The 15,187-nt window shown below is 41.2% G+C and overlaps 1 protein-coding gene across 1 annotated transcript in view; it reads right to left on the bottom strand.

Moving 5' to 3' along the window:
- CAMKMT (calmodulin-lysine N-methyltransferase) overlaps positions 1-15,187 on the bottom strand; it is a 553,085-nt gene that overhangs the window by 217,213 nt on the left and 320,685 nt on the right. The window lies entirely within an intron of this gene.

Here is a 15,187-nt window from a genome sequence, read left to right as displayed (position 1 = left end):
AAACCTTTTAATTTTCATTTGGTAGATATCTATGGAGTCTGACAGAAAAAAAATCTTTTTGTATGCCTCAATAGGAAAGTAAAGATATACAAGTGGTGTTGCTTCATACAACTTAGAGCAAGAACGGGTGGTCTTAGGGGTCCCATGTGGGCCTTCCTGCTACTTAGGAACAAGAGGGCTTATAAAGAAGTGTTGAAATATTATTGAAACAATACATAAAATAAATGTATAAACTTAAGCTGTTCCAGCCAGAAGTGTTTTTTCACCTATTCACCAGATTAGGTGTGATCTGTCACCGGTTACTTATTCCCTGTTGAATGGACTATCCTTTAAACATTGCATTTAAATGCCTAAAATGCCCTAAAAGAACCATGATTTGCACTGAGGAGGGGCAACGCCCTGAAACACGTGTCTGCAAATTGAGATTCTGGTTTGGCTTTTTTATTAAAGGGACACTGTCACCTGGATTTGGAGGGAACAATCTTCAGCCATGGAGACGGGGTTTGGGGTTTTTTGATTCACCCTTTCCTTACCCGCTGGCTGCATGCTGGCTGCAATATTGGATTGAAGTTCATTCTCTGTCCTCCATAGTACATGCCTGCGCTGTGCAAGATTGCACCTTGTGCAGGCATGTACTACGGAGGACAGAGAATGAACTTCAATCCAATATTGCAGCCAGCATGCAGCCAGCGGGTAAGGAAAGGGTGAATCAAAAACCCAAAAACCCCGCCTCCATGGCTGAAGATTGTTCCCTCCAAATCAAGGTGACAGTGTCCCTTTAAGTCATTTGGCAAGGTTCGTTAAGGGTCAATATTGACTTTTTTGGATTTCAACTTCCAATACATGGCACTAGAGATCAAGTCCTCTTCCTCTCTGAAGAAGCAATTTGCATATTTAAATTTTCCATAGGAGTACTGCATTGCCTGTATGTCTCCTTACATTGGTGTGTGAGGCATGTCGCTCTTCACAAGGAGAGACGTTTCCCCTTAGACCACTAAAAGAATCAAGAACTTTTCCTAAACTAATAAAACATTACAGAGATAAAAAGAAGTATCAACAAAAAAACATAGCCAGGCTCTAGAGCAATAAAAAATAATAACAGATATCATTTTAACCGGAAGAAGAAAAAAAACACAACACAGACATTTTTACAACTGTGCGCTTTGTTTGGTGAACAGCCAAAAAAAAATAATTCCCAGATAAATGTGTATTTTTTAAATCCTTTACCATTTCTTAACCCTGAAATATCAATGTTTGTAAACCAAAAAAGTTAACGAGATCTTAAAGTATTTCTTACAAGGGTCCTGTAGTAGTAATAAATTGATCACAAAGCATTTATTTGCTGGGATCCCAAATCAGATGTAATCTGTAGTAAGCGTTCACTTTCCCTACAGCGCCACCACAGGAGGAATGAAGCATTACATAAAATCAATTAAAATCAATTTGTTGCCTGTGAGGATGGGAAACATGCTCTTTATTGCAGCTAACAAATATGGCCAAAAAGATGGGGACCCCACCAACGAGGGTAAATGACAATGGGTCTTTAAAATATAAAAATTCAAAGAACACCTATATACTTGTATATTACTAAGCAAGAGAGCTGCATAAATCTCTGCGGTTTACTATAGATTACCAGCTCCATAAGTCCTGAAATACACAATTTCAATTTAAAGTCCCATGAGGGAGGACACTCACCTGCTACGAGCAACAAATCCTTAAAGGCGCATTAAGAAAGATTTACCCAAAACTAATAAGATGACTCAATTTATATAATGTGTTCACTCGTCCTGTTATAAGAGGCAACTTTTGACAGCTCTGTAGCTTTTAGTGAAGAAATACTGGAAATAAAAGATTAATTTTGAATAAACTAGATGGGGCTTTGCACCTGTCTCTTTGCCAATCGGGAAGATTTATAGCATTAGCACAAGCATTAAAGGCTCAAGACAATGCGCACTTACTGAAATGAGAATTTGCCTTCTTAATACTGAGCTTTTATTCATAATTTTCATCATAAAACAGAAACTATCCTCTAGTGAAAAAAAAACAAAAAAAACGCAATAATAGGATTTAATTATGCCAAAATATTCGATAGTTCAAGAGGTGGTCCACCACTATGTATATTGTGCATATCGATTTAAACTGTTCAAATAAGTATTTTTGCAAATACGAAAAAAATGAAAACACTGGCGCTCCTAAATAGAAATGAGAATTTATTGGAAAAAATATAACGTACATCTCCCGATTTGACACACACGGAATGTGAGGTGTTAATCAAATATTAACAATTATTTTTATCTCACAGCCATTTCAGGCAGTTATAGATATTTTTAAATAATAAGAATAAGGGTATAAAAAAAACATTTTTTTTTCTATGTCCATACATTTATTTATACTTTTTAAATCTAATGTTTGCTAATAAAGTTTTTTCATACAAATATGTACATTTTTTTTACTACATCTTAAACTTGTTAATTATATCAAGCACACGTCACAGTCCCCACAGTCAGGATACATGTGCAGCACACGGTCCATTCCAAGTCAATTAGCATACTATTAACCTCATTACATGGCTAGCACACTGCCCTTTATGAGTCAATTGGGTCATGATTAACCACTCTAGTGATCCAATTTAGCCAATCAATTGAACATAGCCGACAAAGGCTGAATAAGATCAGAGGGGTGGGAACGGCATATCGCTATATAAGGTCAGGTTTGGGCGCAGACAGTCATTACCCTGACGAAGAGGGCTAGAGCCCTTAAAACACGTTGGTTGGCTGTCCACAGCACACCTGTCCTACGTAGCTCGGTGATGTCACCCCTAGCTCCACCCACCCTTCTCGACCGCTACCTCTGCGCTGCTTCCGGCCGGGGCACACGAGGCTTTTCTCGGTCCTGTGGCTCTCGCCGTAGCTTCACCCGCAATCTATCTCACAAATCACAGCGGCAACCCGCTTGCGATCTGCACGATATCCAGGCCCTGAAGCACGGGGAATCAGTGAGTATCCGTCACTGCAGTGGGCGCTATAATCATGTGTGCATGTTGACTTGTATGCTATAATGGCACATTCACTCTATCAGGGAGGCGATCCTCCTAAACTCAATCACACAGCACATACACATTTTGACCGCCCATCAAGAGTGAGTACACCCAAACCCACATTTCTAGGCTTTATATGGACTAGTGCAATCATAATCTACTAGATGGCAGCCCGATTCTAAAGAATCGGGAGTCTAGAATCCATATATACTTTATTTATTCAAATGTAAGAATAATACAATTAATAAATAATAGTAAGAAAGAACAAAAAATGGCTGCACTCACCAGCTCTTGACAATTCTTGTTATTTAAGGTACAGTTACCCAGGATCCATGAACATGCTTATGAGGGGAGGGATGAAAGACATCAGACGACAACTTTTGCGTGTATCCTCTGTACTCTTGTTAGCACGCTGTTTGCGCTTACGTGCGGCATCGGCGTCTTTTTGCTCTGCATTATTAGTATACTTTCTATCAGACCTAATCTTACGTGCGCCATCAGCAGCTTTGGGCTCTGTGTCATTAGTATCCTTACTATTAGAGCTCATGTTGGCTAAGCTAAACAGCTTTAAGCGTGGTGGTGGCAAACAACAGGTTAATAAGAGGCAGTGTCAGGTAGTAGGAAAATAGCCAGTTAATAATAGGCAATAGTTCTTTGCAGGAATGCAGATATTAATAAATAGGCAGTTTATATTGCAGAGAAATTGCTGGGCAATAATGGACAATGTCCTTATGTGGCAAATAATAGAGCAATATACCCAATGTGGCAAAGAAGAGGTTAATAAACGGCAGTCTCTCAGTATAACAGTCAGTGAATAATAGGCAGTATATGGAGAAAACACCAAACAAAAGTTCAAAATTGGTGTGAAAATGTCACTGAACCACTTCACAACTAAATATATATAGTTTTGGTAAATGGTATTATCATTTTTTTGATGAAATTCGGCAGGAGCTTGAAGAGCAACGTCACTGGGCCCGCCTCCACGCAGTAGAAACTTGCTGTGAGGTAAAAATTCAAAAATCACACCAAAATGGCGGGCGGAGTGTGTCACAGTACGGCACGTTTCTGATTGGTCGCTCGCAGCAGGCGGCAACCAATCAGACACTGGACACTGTTGACGTCACTTATCTCCGGACATTAGCTCCGGACATTAGCTCCGGACATTAGCTCCGGACATTATCTCCGGACATTATCTCCGCACATTAGCTCCGGACATTAGCGCCGGACATTAGCTCCGGACATTAGCTCCGCACATTAGCTCCGGACATTAGCTCCGGACATTAGCTCCGGACATTAGCTCCGCACATTAGCTCCGGACATTAGCTCCGGACATTAGCTCCGGACAAAGCCACGGAAGTTGGCACAAATTGCAGGAAGTAGTATTCTAGGCAATTAATCTCCGGACATTAGCTCCGGACATTAGCTCCGGACAAAGCCACGGAAGTTGGCACAAATTGCAGGAAGTAGTATTCTAGGCAATTATATATTAGAAAAGGTGTATATTTATCCCTCAGAGGGAACCGTAAGCCGATACAAGAACGAACATCCTCAAACACCTGAGCATCTGCAAATAGCACAGTACCCATATTGGCACCAATAACTTATAACGCCACCTGCAACGGGCACCAAACAGGATCCGGAGTTTATCCCTATTTTTCCAACATTAGCAAATTGTAAGTGGTTTCTAACCCGCATCTTATTTCTAACCCATATCCCATTTCCACATTTCCACCCTATTGTAGTTAGCGCAGGTGAATATTACTCCTACTAGTAACCCACCATTTTTGCAAATACATTATGTTGATATATTTGCCTCTGAGCGGCGTCATAGCTGCTCGCTCATTCGAGTTCACGTTGCCTCTAGCTGCAGTCGCCACTGGCATCCGGAGATATCACATCAACTTCTGGATTCTGGAAGTTGACACTGCATCACCGAGGCATGACCCAGTCTCACGCACTTTCACTGATTGACTGGGCTGTGGATGGTGTTTCACCGCACGTCAGGGCCCAGTATCCAGCATGTGTTGTAGAAGCTTTCCCTCTCTCCTCTGCTTTCACTGGCAGAAGGGGCTGGATACTGGGCTGTGACGTGCGGTGAAACATCACCCACAGCCCTGTCAATCATGGGAAGTGCGTGAGACTGGTTCACGCCTCGTTGATGCAAGGTCAACTTCCAGAGTCTAAAAGTTGACGTAATATCATCGAATGTCAGTGGTGGCTGCAGCAAAGGGGTCACGTGATCGGGACTGAGCGAGCAGCTATAGCGCCACTCAGAGGCAAATATGTCAACATAAGGTATTTGCACAAAGACTTATATGAAAGGTTTAAATCAATATGCACAATATACATTGTCATGGACTACCCTTTAAAGTCCAATAAGAAAATACTGACTCACTACAGTGGAGGCAAAAACACAATTTCACATTGATCAAGTCTGTGCATTATTAGGTAAAGTTAACATCACTATGAAAAAAGAGATTTCTCATGTTCTAAGCCAACCAGTTTGGGGCAAGCCAAACTTCAAAACTTCAAAGAAATTCAATGCATTTTAGCTTTTTGGCTTTTTTTTTTTTTTTTACGCAAATGTCCATCTGCTATCATTTCTAATAGATAGTAGTGGATATACGGCACTCAAAAAAAAAGAGTATAGGTGCTCGAGGAAGGATTATAAGGATTCGTGCAATAGTAAATATAACAAGATACTTGGCAGTCCAAAGTATGTGATATGTATTTTATGTAGGCAATGGATTGCTTAAATAACATACATATCGCGTACTTTTGGAATGCCAAGCATCTTGTTATATTTATCATTTCTAATAGAGTTATGGAAGAATTTAGCCAGTAGCCATTCAAGAGAAAGTGGGTAACGTACTTTAACTTCATGTTTAAAAGTAGCATTAAAGTGTGAAACCTTTTTGGGTTCCATATGGTCTGACAAATACCTTACCAAATACCTGCAGAACTGCTCATTAAAAGAGGAAATGTCATGAAAATACACCTCTTTAATTGAGGATGTCTAATGGAGGTTCTAACTGCAACTAACAGTCACAAGCTTTCAACGTAAGTCTATGAGAGCCATTTTCTGGCTCACATAGGCTTACATTGAGAAGTGACCTCTGGCTCACCCAGCAAACCTTGGGATCATCCGATCATTGTGGCTTGTCCTGATGAAGACCGTAACAATGTCACTGGCAAAGTACTGGAGGGGATATATACATCACTGAGTTTGTTAGCTTCAGTGATTTGAACCTAGGAAAACGCTCCAGTACACTAAATGGTTAATTGGCCATGTTTAAGGGCTAGGTTTAGTGAACATCTGTAGAGTTGGTGGGAGGCAGTTCACCATATTACCACCCCACAGTGGAGTACGTACAGAGGATAGATACACAGCCAAGGTAGAGAAAAAGGGGGTGGTTTCTTTTAAGATTAGAGTCCATGGAAGGCAAAACCGGTGGGTACCATGTCTCCAGCTGGTGAAAATAAGAGGGAGAGCGGCAGTTCCAGCGGCTGAATAAAAAAAGGATTTTATTTAGCAAGCCATAAAAAATGACAAACATGGTTAAAAAACTGACATATTTCTAATGTTCAGGACGCCCTGAGTCATAGTATGAAGGAAGCCAGAAACGCGTCAGATTTTTTCCTGTTTGTTTTCGGAGCAGGCAGATCCCCGTTAGGACAGAAATGCCTTATTTATGTTGCCAACACTGCCTGGTTTATGCTGCAGCTAAATAAACCAGTGAAAAAAATTAAAGAGACGCGTTTCTGTGTCTAGCTCAATGAGCAGCCGAGTAGCCGATCTACCACAAGACGTGGCTACTCCGAAATGCGTTGACAAATAAAAAGTGCATTTAAACTATTTTTCACTCTAGTCTTTCACTCTGTTCTGGACCATTGGCAGCGCAGATTTATACTTACTCACTCCCAGTTCAACGAGCTTATCCATGTTGTGGATCTGCAGCAGCCAACCTTCTAAGCTGATATAGAAGTTATAACTCCCACAACCCCACAAGGTGAGAATAATCCGCTTTATACCTTCCTTTTTTAAACTAGATATGAACCTATTGCGCTTATTGTCTCTCCAGTTTTTCATCCACTTGCACCCTTACCAAATGGTAAGAGCTAACAGTCACAAACTCTCAACATAAGTCTATGAGAGCCTAATTCTGGCTTACCTAGCTTACCCAGCAAACACTGGAGCGAGCCGGCAGGTCATAACAGCAGAAGACAACCAGGGCGGTGCCAAAAACAGGATAGGATGGAAGGATGTCAATTGGTAAGTACGGTATATTACTAGGTACAGGGAACTGACATTGTGACACCACTCCAGTGGTAAAATTGAAAAAAATGCTAGCGTGGAGCTTTAAAAGGAAAGTATCCTGTTCATTCACTTTTTTCCTTGCATATCCTCCCTTCTTGGTTAGTTTACATGCAAAAAATAGCAGCACTGCCCTATTCAAATGAAAGAAGCCTGCTGCATCTCCTTGCACTGACAAATGGGCAGAAACCAGCTGCAGAACTATAGCCATAGCAGCAATAGCTGCCGCCTCGGGACAGGGCCTGCAGGGGGCCCAGGAAGCCAGCAATGGATTTAGAGACTTGTGCATGGAGAGAGCCACAACACTACCCAATACATTATATGTCCTACTTTGTGCCACACAGTCAACGTCAAGACAATGGACGAACCTTATAGAGGGGCCATATTTGAAAGTTTTCTATAGGACCCTGGATTTTTTAATCTCAGCACAGAATAAGATGAAGGCTTCATTCTTTTGCGAAGGTGAGTAGATTTATTACATGCATCTACCATGACGCCATTCATGATCATATACAGATGTCCTTGAAAAAAAACATTGCACTTGTCAAACTGTTGGACTTTTGTCTGTTTTAATTAATGCTGGATACCAATAAATATACCCCTGCATAAGCATCAAGTTTTCATCTTTTTCTGTTCTGAGGTTACAGGACCACTGTCCTTTCCTACTAAGCATTAAACTTTTACTACAGTATTACCAAGCCCTTTACCATCTGTGACCCTGGCTTTTATAGTCAAGCCCCTGACAAGAGCGCTGCTGCGCAGGGAAAACTAAGAAGGGGATGCCACACTAAAGTAGTACTGCAGCCCATTAGTCTTAGAATTGGTGGTGGCCTTGGATGGCCTAGTGATATGCACATTACAAGATGAGCGTAACCCTTGAATCAGTTCAGTATGGAGTGGTACAAGACAGTATGGAGTGGTACTGCCTCAATAGCCAACAATTTTTGAATGAGACCAAAGGGCCATTCTAATTTACCCTTATAGCACCACACAATCTGTTGTAAATCAGCTACGAGGGCCCTTTAATGACTGTTGTGTAGTAAGGCCTACAGATTCAATAAAAGGTCTGATATACAAATCTTGTTTTTCCCCTACGGATGCTCATTAACCAATAATGAAAAACTGTAAATTACGTCATTCAATCTTGTATCCACCCCCTGCTAAATTATGCCTGTTATGCCTAAATTTTATTAATAATTCAGTAGCCGAACTTGGATTAAACTTTTTTGAACAAAAGCTTCTTATGAACATACGATTCCCATGCAACTTTGCGAGGTGAATATTCAAGGTGATAAATGGCCATCAGTGTAATGCATATGAAAGCTGGGTCCACCAGAACTTCTCTGTTCTGTCTCCTAGAGGGAGGCATTCACAGATGGGGATATGGCTCAATGGCAACCATATGACCTAATAGCTCTGATATACTGGAGGTATCTCCATGAGACATCTCCATTCACTGGTTCCATTAATTCTCATCATGCATTTATGACTTATATATGTACAGTTAGGTCCTTATATATTTGGACAGAGACAACATTTTTCTAATTTTGGTTATAAACATTACCATAATGAATTTAAAAAAAAAACAATTCAGATGCAGTTGAAGTTCAGACTTTAAGCTTTCATTTGAGGGTATCCACATTAAAATTGGATGAAGGGTTTAGGAGTTTCAGCTCCTTAACATGTGCCACCCTGTTTTTAAAGGGACCAAAAGTAATTGGACAATTGACTCCAAGGCTATTTCATGGACACGTGTGGGCAATCCCTTCGTTATGTCATTCTCAATTAAGCAGATAAAAGGCCTGGAGTTGATTTGAGGTGTGGTGCTTGCATTTGGAAGGTTTTGCTGTGAAGTAAACATGCAGTCAAAGGAGCTCTCCATGCAGGTGAAACAAGCCATCCTTAAGCTGCGAAAACAGAAAAAACCCGTCCGAGAAATTGCTACAATATTAGGAGTGGCAATATCTACAGTTTGGTACATCCTGAGAAAGAAAGAAAGCACTGGAGAACTCATCAATGCATAAAGACCTGGGCGCCCACGGAAGACAACAGTGGTGGATGATCGCAGAATAATCTCCATGATGAAGAGAAACCCCTTCACAACAGCCACCCAAGTGAACAACACTCTCCAGGAGGTCGGCGTATCAATATCCAAATCTACCATAAAGAGAAGACTGCAGGAAAGTAAATACAGAGGGTTCACTGCACGGTGCAAGCCACTCATAAGCATCAAGAATAAAAAGGCTAGACTGGACTTTGCTAAAAAACATCTAAAAAAGCCAGCACAGTTCTGGAAGAACATTCTTTGGACAGATGAAACCAAGATCAACCTCTACCAGAATGATGGAAAGAGAAAAGTATGGCAAAGGCGTGGTACAGCTCATGATCCAAAGCATACCACATCATCTGTAAAACGCGGCGGAGGCAGTGTGATGGCTTGGGCATGCATGGCTGCCAGTGGCACTGGGTCACTAGTGTTTATTGATGATGTGACACAGGACAGAAGCAGCCGAATGAATTCTGAGGTATTCAGAGCCACCATACTGTGTGCTCAGATCCAGCCAAATGCAGCCAAACTGATTGGTCGTCGTTTCATACTACAGATGGACAATGACCAAAACATAAAGCCAAAGCAACCCAGGAGTTTATTAAAGCAAAGAAGTAGAATATTCTTGAATGGCCAAGTCAGTCACCTGATCTCAACCCAATTGAGCAGCATTTCACTTGTTAAAGACTAAACTTCAGACAGAAAGGCCACAAACAATCAGCAACTGAAAACCACCTCAGTGAAGGCCTGGCAGAGCTTCAAAAAGGAGGAAACACAGCATCTGGTGATGTCCAGTTCAAGACTTCAGGCAGTCATTGCCAACAAAGAGTTTTCAACCAAGTACTAAAAATGAACATTTTATTTAAAATGATTGAATCTGTCCAATTACTTTTGGTCCCTTTAAAAACAGGGTGGCACATTTTAAGGAGCTGAAACTCCTAAACCCTTCATCCAATTTTAATGTGGATACCCTCAAATGAAAGCTGAAAGTCTGAACTTCAACTGCATCTGAATTGTTTTGTTTAAAATTGATTGTAGTTATGTCTATAACCAAAATTTGAAAAATGTTGTCTCTGTCCAAATATATATGGACCTAACTGTATATGATTTAGAATGATTTAGTTTAGTCTATTGATGAAGGACCTGCTGACAAAAAAGGTGAAATTCATCTATAGCAACTTGACCTATATTCACATAGTATGAGTCATCATCAATAATTTCTAACTGCAGGCAAAACATGTGACAGATTACTGGAAAGAGAGAAGCATTGATGCCTCTCAATCTAGGAGAAATACATAAACAATTACAAATGTACTACATAATGGATTGTTATGTGGAATGGTGAATAAATTAGGTTCCATTACTTCTATTACCATCATAGCCTTGAAAAGGCGTCAAGGCTTAGAGGGACAGACTTTAACATCTAGTGTTATGAGATGCCCTAAGGAAAATAAGCTACTGGGTAGTGCTGCTCTTGGCAAGTGCCCCTAATGTCCAGTATACGGTGCCACTATAAACCCTTCTGTTAGGGCATTCTTAAGTTCTTAAATTGCTTTGATTAGACAGCATGGAAATAAGTTTGAAGTTGACTCACTTTTCCCATCTACTGTTATTTTCCTGCAATGAGAGCTTTTAACTTTCATAGTGTACAGCTGGTTTCCATGGAGTTCGGTCATTAGTGCCTCACCAGACCCTGGCCCAGAGTGTGTAATAGCTACATTGCACGACAGGGGTTAACTCCTAATATCCCAGCCACCTTTCTCAAGCCCATTGATTTCTCTATATCAGTTATTTGTTCACCTCTCTCCACCTCCCTTTCAGTTCCTGACAAGCTGCTGTTATAAATCCTACAAAATCACCAGTATCGCAGCTTTCAGAGCAGGTCTCCTAACCATGACTCTTGGGTCTCACTGTTCTTACCCATGTGCTTGTTCAAATGCCACTTTATCTCTATATGAAAGTACAGTGATAGTAGTGTAGACTCAGGACAAGCCACTGATCGATGAATGTGTTACAGCAGATCTTGTGCTGAGCATTATAGCTCTACTAATTCTACAGTTCTATTCATCAGAACGATCACTTAACAAGGACAGCCCACCCTGCCAGAAACCGGTAAGTAAGGAGACTATAAAAAGACTGCATTGCTGTGAGCTGAAAACCTTGAAAATACCCCTTTAATCCAAAAATGGCTACTATCGGAACATCTAGGGTAATTCTGAATTATCAAATGGTACTCTATTTTCTAAACAGCTTAGCTTGCTCTAAGCGTCTTGACGTCCTCTCTATAACAGTCACTTAAAAGAATTGTCTAAAAATGACAACCCTAGTCCATATTAAGCCATTTGAATGGACCGAGTGGGGAGCCCTGCATTGTAGCCTCTTCCTTTCTGAAGGGCAGAAAAAAATCAAAGGCTTTCCATGTCTACGAGAACTGAATCTGCTGATCACTTAAATGGCTCTGACATTAAAAGGAGTTTCACACCACAAACAGAGAGCGGTAACAGAGAGCGGCGAGAGAGGAAATGGTGCAGCCCATCGGCCACTGTCCAAGCCCTTTGGCTGTCTAGGCCAGACTGAAAAAGCCAGAGGGTTAAATATTGCCCACGGGCTGCACTTTACCCAGGTCTGTTCTAGGCCAAAGTCATCACTCCTGGATATAAGCTGCGATGTGACTTGCACTTGCCTCCATTTGATATGCACGTATTGCAAGGGTTTTTTCACAAGTTGCATTTTTGCTGCGTTTTGTCGGTGTTTTTGCTAAGAAAGACCACAGCGTTTTACAGTGCCAGCTACTTATTTTTTCCTTGCAGATTTGAAGACATTTCAAATTTGCATCATGTCATATCTTTTCAGTGTTTTTGCAGTTTTTTTTCCACCCATTCAAATGGAATAACAAAAAAATGCATTTAAAAAAAAAACAGCAAAAACATCTGCTGCAAAGACTGGAGTGTTGGGAAGAAAAACGCTGTGTGCATACACATCATTTTCCCGCGTTTGTGATGCTTTCTTGTATGCATTTTTCCCATTCATTTGAATGGGTGAAAAATGCAACAAAACCGCTGTAAGATACGACATGATGAAGATTTCAAACGGTTTTACATATGCAAGGAAAAATACATTTTAGAAATCTTATTCACTTTGCTGGTACTGTAAAGTGCGGGGTTTTTTTGCAGTAAAAATGCAACACGTGAACAAGCCCTACACTTCACTTTCCAGAGCTTGCCAGTGCGAAATAGATTTAGCCAAGATTTAGCCAAGACTGCGACTGCATGACAAACTTCACAACTGCAAACCCCAGATGATTACTCAGTCATGTCGTACCTACAGTAGTGCATGCATAATGTACAGAGGGTGCCAAAGTAAGTACACATAGCTTTTCTCCATGTGAAAGGGAGACACAACTTTAGCCCAGACTGCACGACTATTCCCCACAATGGCACCACCCGGATGACTAGTAACAGATACTTGGCCTCAGTGGCGGACACAGACAGATGGCCCCCTATGCAAGAACTGTATATTGACCTGTTGCAGTTTCTTGGCTCACCAAAATACACAATTCCACCTGCTTTTGGGTTTGAATTCAGCCTCCTTACCTCTTGGGCCCCCGAGTGGCCTCATAGGTTGCACCAATAATCTGGGCAGCCCACTGGCTCAGTGGTTAGCACTGCAGCCTTGAGGACCTGGGTTCAAATCCCACCAAAGAGTTCGTATGTTCTCCCCGTGTTTGCGTGGGTTTCCTCCAGATTCTCCAATTTCCTCATAAACTCCAAAGACATACTGATAGGGAATCTAGATTGTGAGCCCCAATGAGGACAGTGATGCTGATGTCTGTAGAACTATAACTCCATTATCTTATAGTTTATGTAAATGCATGATACTTAATAACACAATAGTGGTGGATTTGAATGTAAATCAACCCCACAGGTTACCTTCAGTGAATACAACTTCACTGATTAACTAGCTGACCATCAAAGAGGTCAGCCCTGAGGACCCCTTATTATCTGGGCTCATGGGGCAATGGCCAAGCCACCCCATCCTTCATGGAAAATATATGTATGCCATTAAAGGCCTAATTAAACTAATTATTAGCTAAAGATTATTAAAGCCTTATACACTCCCTGACAGACGTTATGTCGCTTATCCATGTTATGTAAATAAAAGCTTATAACCTGTCGTTAAATTCTTCCATTGGTTCTATAAATTATTCTTTTGAAGGCTGAAACTCTCCGAAATGTGGTTTAGGTTAAGAAAATAAATTGGCATCAATGCAGAAATATTGATCATTTAATGGACACAGAATGGTCAGATATTGGTAAGACAAAAGTTTTGTCGCCTGATCATATAATGTACCCAATTCTAGTTTACATCCTCACCTGTGCTCAGTAAATGATCGGTTAATTAGTGTGTGTATAAAAAGAAACCAAGCACCCCAGACCTTCACTTAAACTGCAACTTCAGCTCTGACAACATGCCAAAAAATCCACCCTGCGACCTAAGCCTGGATTATCAAGAGGCTGAAGACCAGATCCACTGCAGAGGTGGCTGGCACCATTAATATGTCTCAGCGTCAAGTACAAAGAATTAAAAAAAGATTTGAAGAGACTGGAGATGTGTTTGACAAGCCCAGGTCTGGCAGACCCCGCAAGACAACTGCTCAGGAGGAACGTTTGTTGGTTAGAAAATCCAAAGCAAGCCCTTTTCCACTGCAGCAGAGCTCCAACAGGCCTGGTTACCTCAAGTCCCTGTGTCAACTAGAACAGTTTATAGGATTCTGTCTCAAAATGGCCTCCATGGTCGAATCAGTGCCCAGAAGCCAGTACTAAATAAAAAAACGTATGGCATTTGCAAAGTCCCACAGCCTGCTAAACAGATGGACACTGGAAAAGTGGCAGAAGGTGGATTTCTCTGATGAATCTTCAGTAGAATCACATCACAGCCGCCGCAAATACTGCAGGAGACCTACTGGAGCCCGTATGGATCCAAAATACATCCAGAAAACAGTTACATTTGGTGGTGGAAAGATCATGGTCTGGGATTACATTCAGTACGGGGTTGTGCGAAACATTTGCAAGGTGGAAGGCAATATCAATAGCCTAAAATATCAAGAAGTATTAGCTACCTCGTATTTCCAAATCATAAAAAGGGGTCAAATTCTGCAGCAGGATGGTGCTCCATCTCATACATCCATCTCTACAACAAAGTTCCTCCAAGCAAAAAAGGTCAAGGTGCTCAAGGACTGGCCAGCCCAGTCACCAGACATGAACATCATTGAGAATGTTTGGGGTAGGATGAAAGAGGAAGCTTGGAAGAGAAAACCAAAGAATCTAGATGAACTCTGGGAGGCATGTAAGACTGCATTCTTTGCTATTCCTGATGACTGGATACACATGATGAGAGCATTATACTGCCTCTGTACAAATCCCTAGTTAGACCGCACATGGAGTACTGTGTCCAGTTTTGGGCACCGGTGCTCAGGAAGGATATAATGGAACTAGAGAGAGTACAAAGGAGGGCAACAAAATTAATAAAGGGGATGGGAGAACTACAATACCCAGATAGATTAGCGAAATTAGGATTATTTAGTCTAGAAAAAAGACGACTGAGGGGCGATCTAATAACCATGTATAAGTATATAAGGGGACAATACAAATATCTCGCTGAGGATCTGTTTATACCAAGGAAGGTGACGGGCACAAGGGGGCATTCTTTGCGTCTGGAGGAGAGAAGGTTTTTCCACCAACATAGAAGAGGATTCTTTACTGTTAGGGCAGTGAGAATCTGGAATTGC

Source organism: Ranitomeya imitator, chromosome 5 (genome assembly GCF_032444005.1).
Source record: "Ranitomeya imitator isolate aRanImi1 chromosome 5, aRanImi1.pri, whole genome shotgun sequence".
Classification (NCBI taxonomy): Eukaryota; Metazoa; Chordata; class Amphibia; order Anura; family Dendrobatidae; genus Ranitomeya; species Ranitomeya imitator.
The sequence above is the reverse complement of the archived record's forward strand: the minus strand, read 5'-3'. Positions and strand labels throughout refer to the sequence as shown.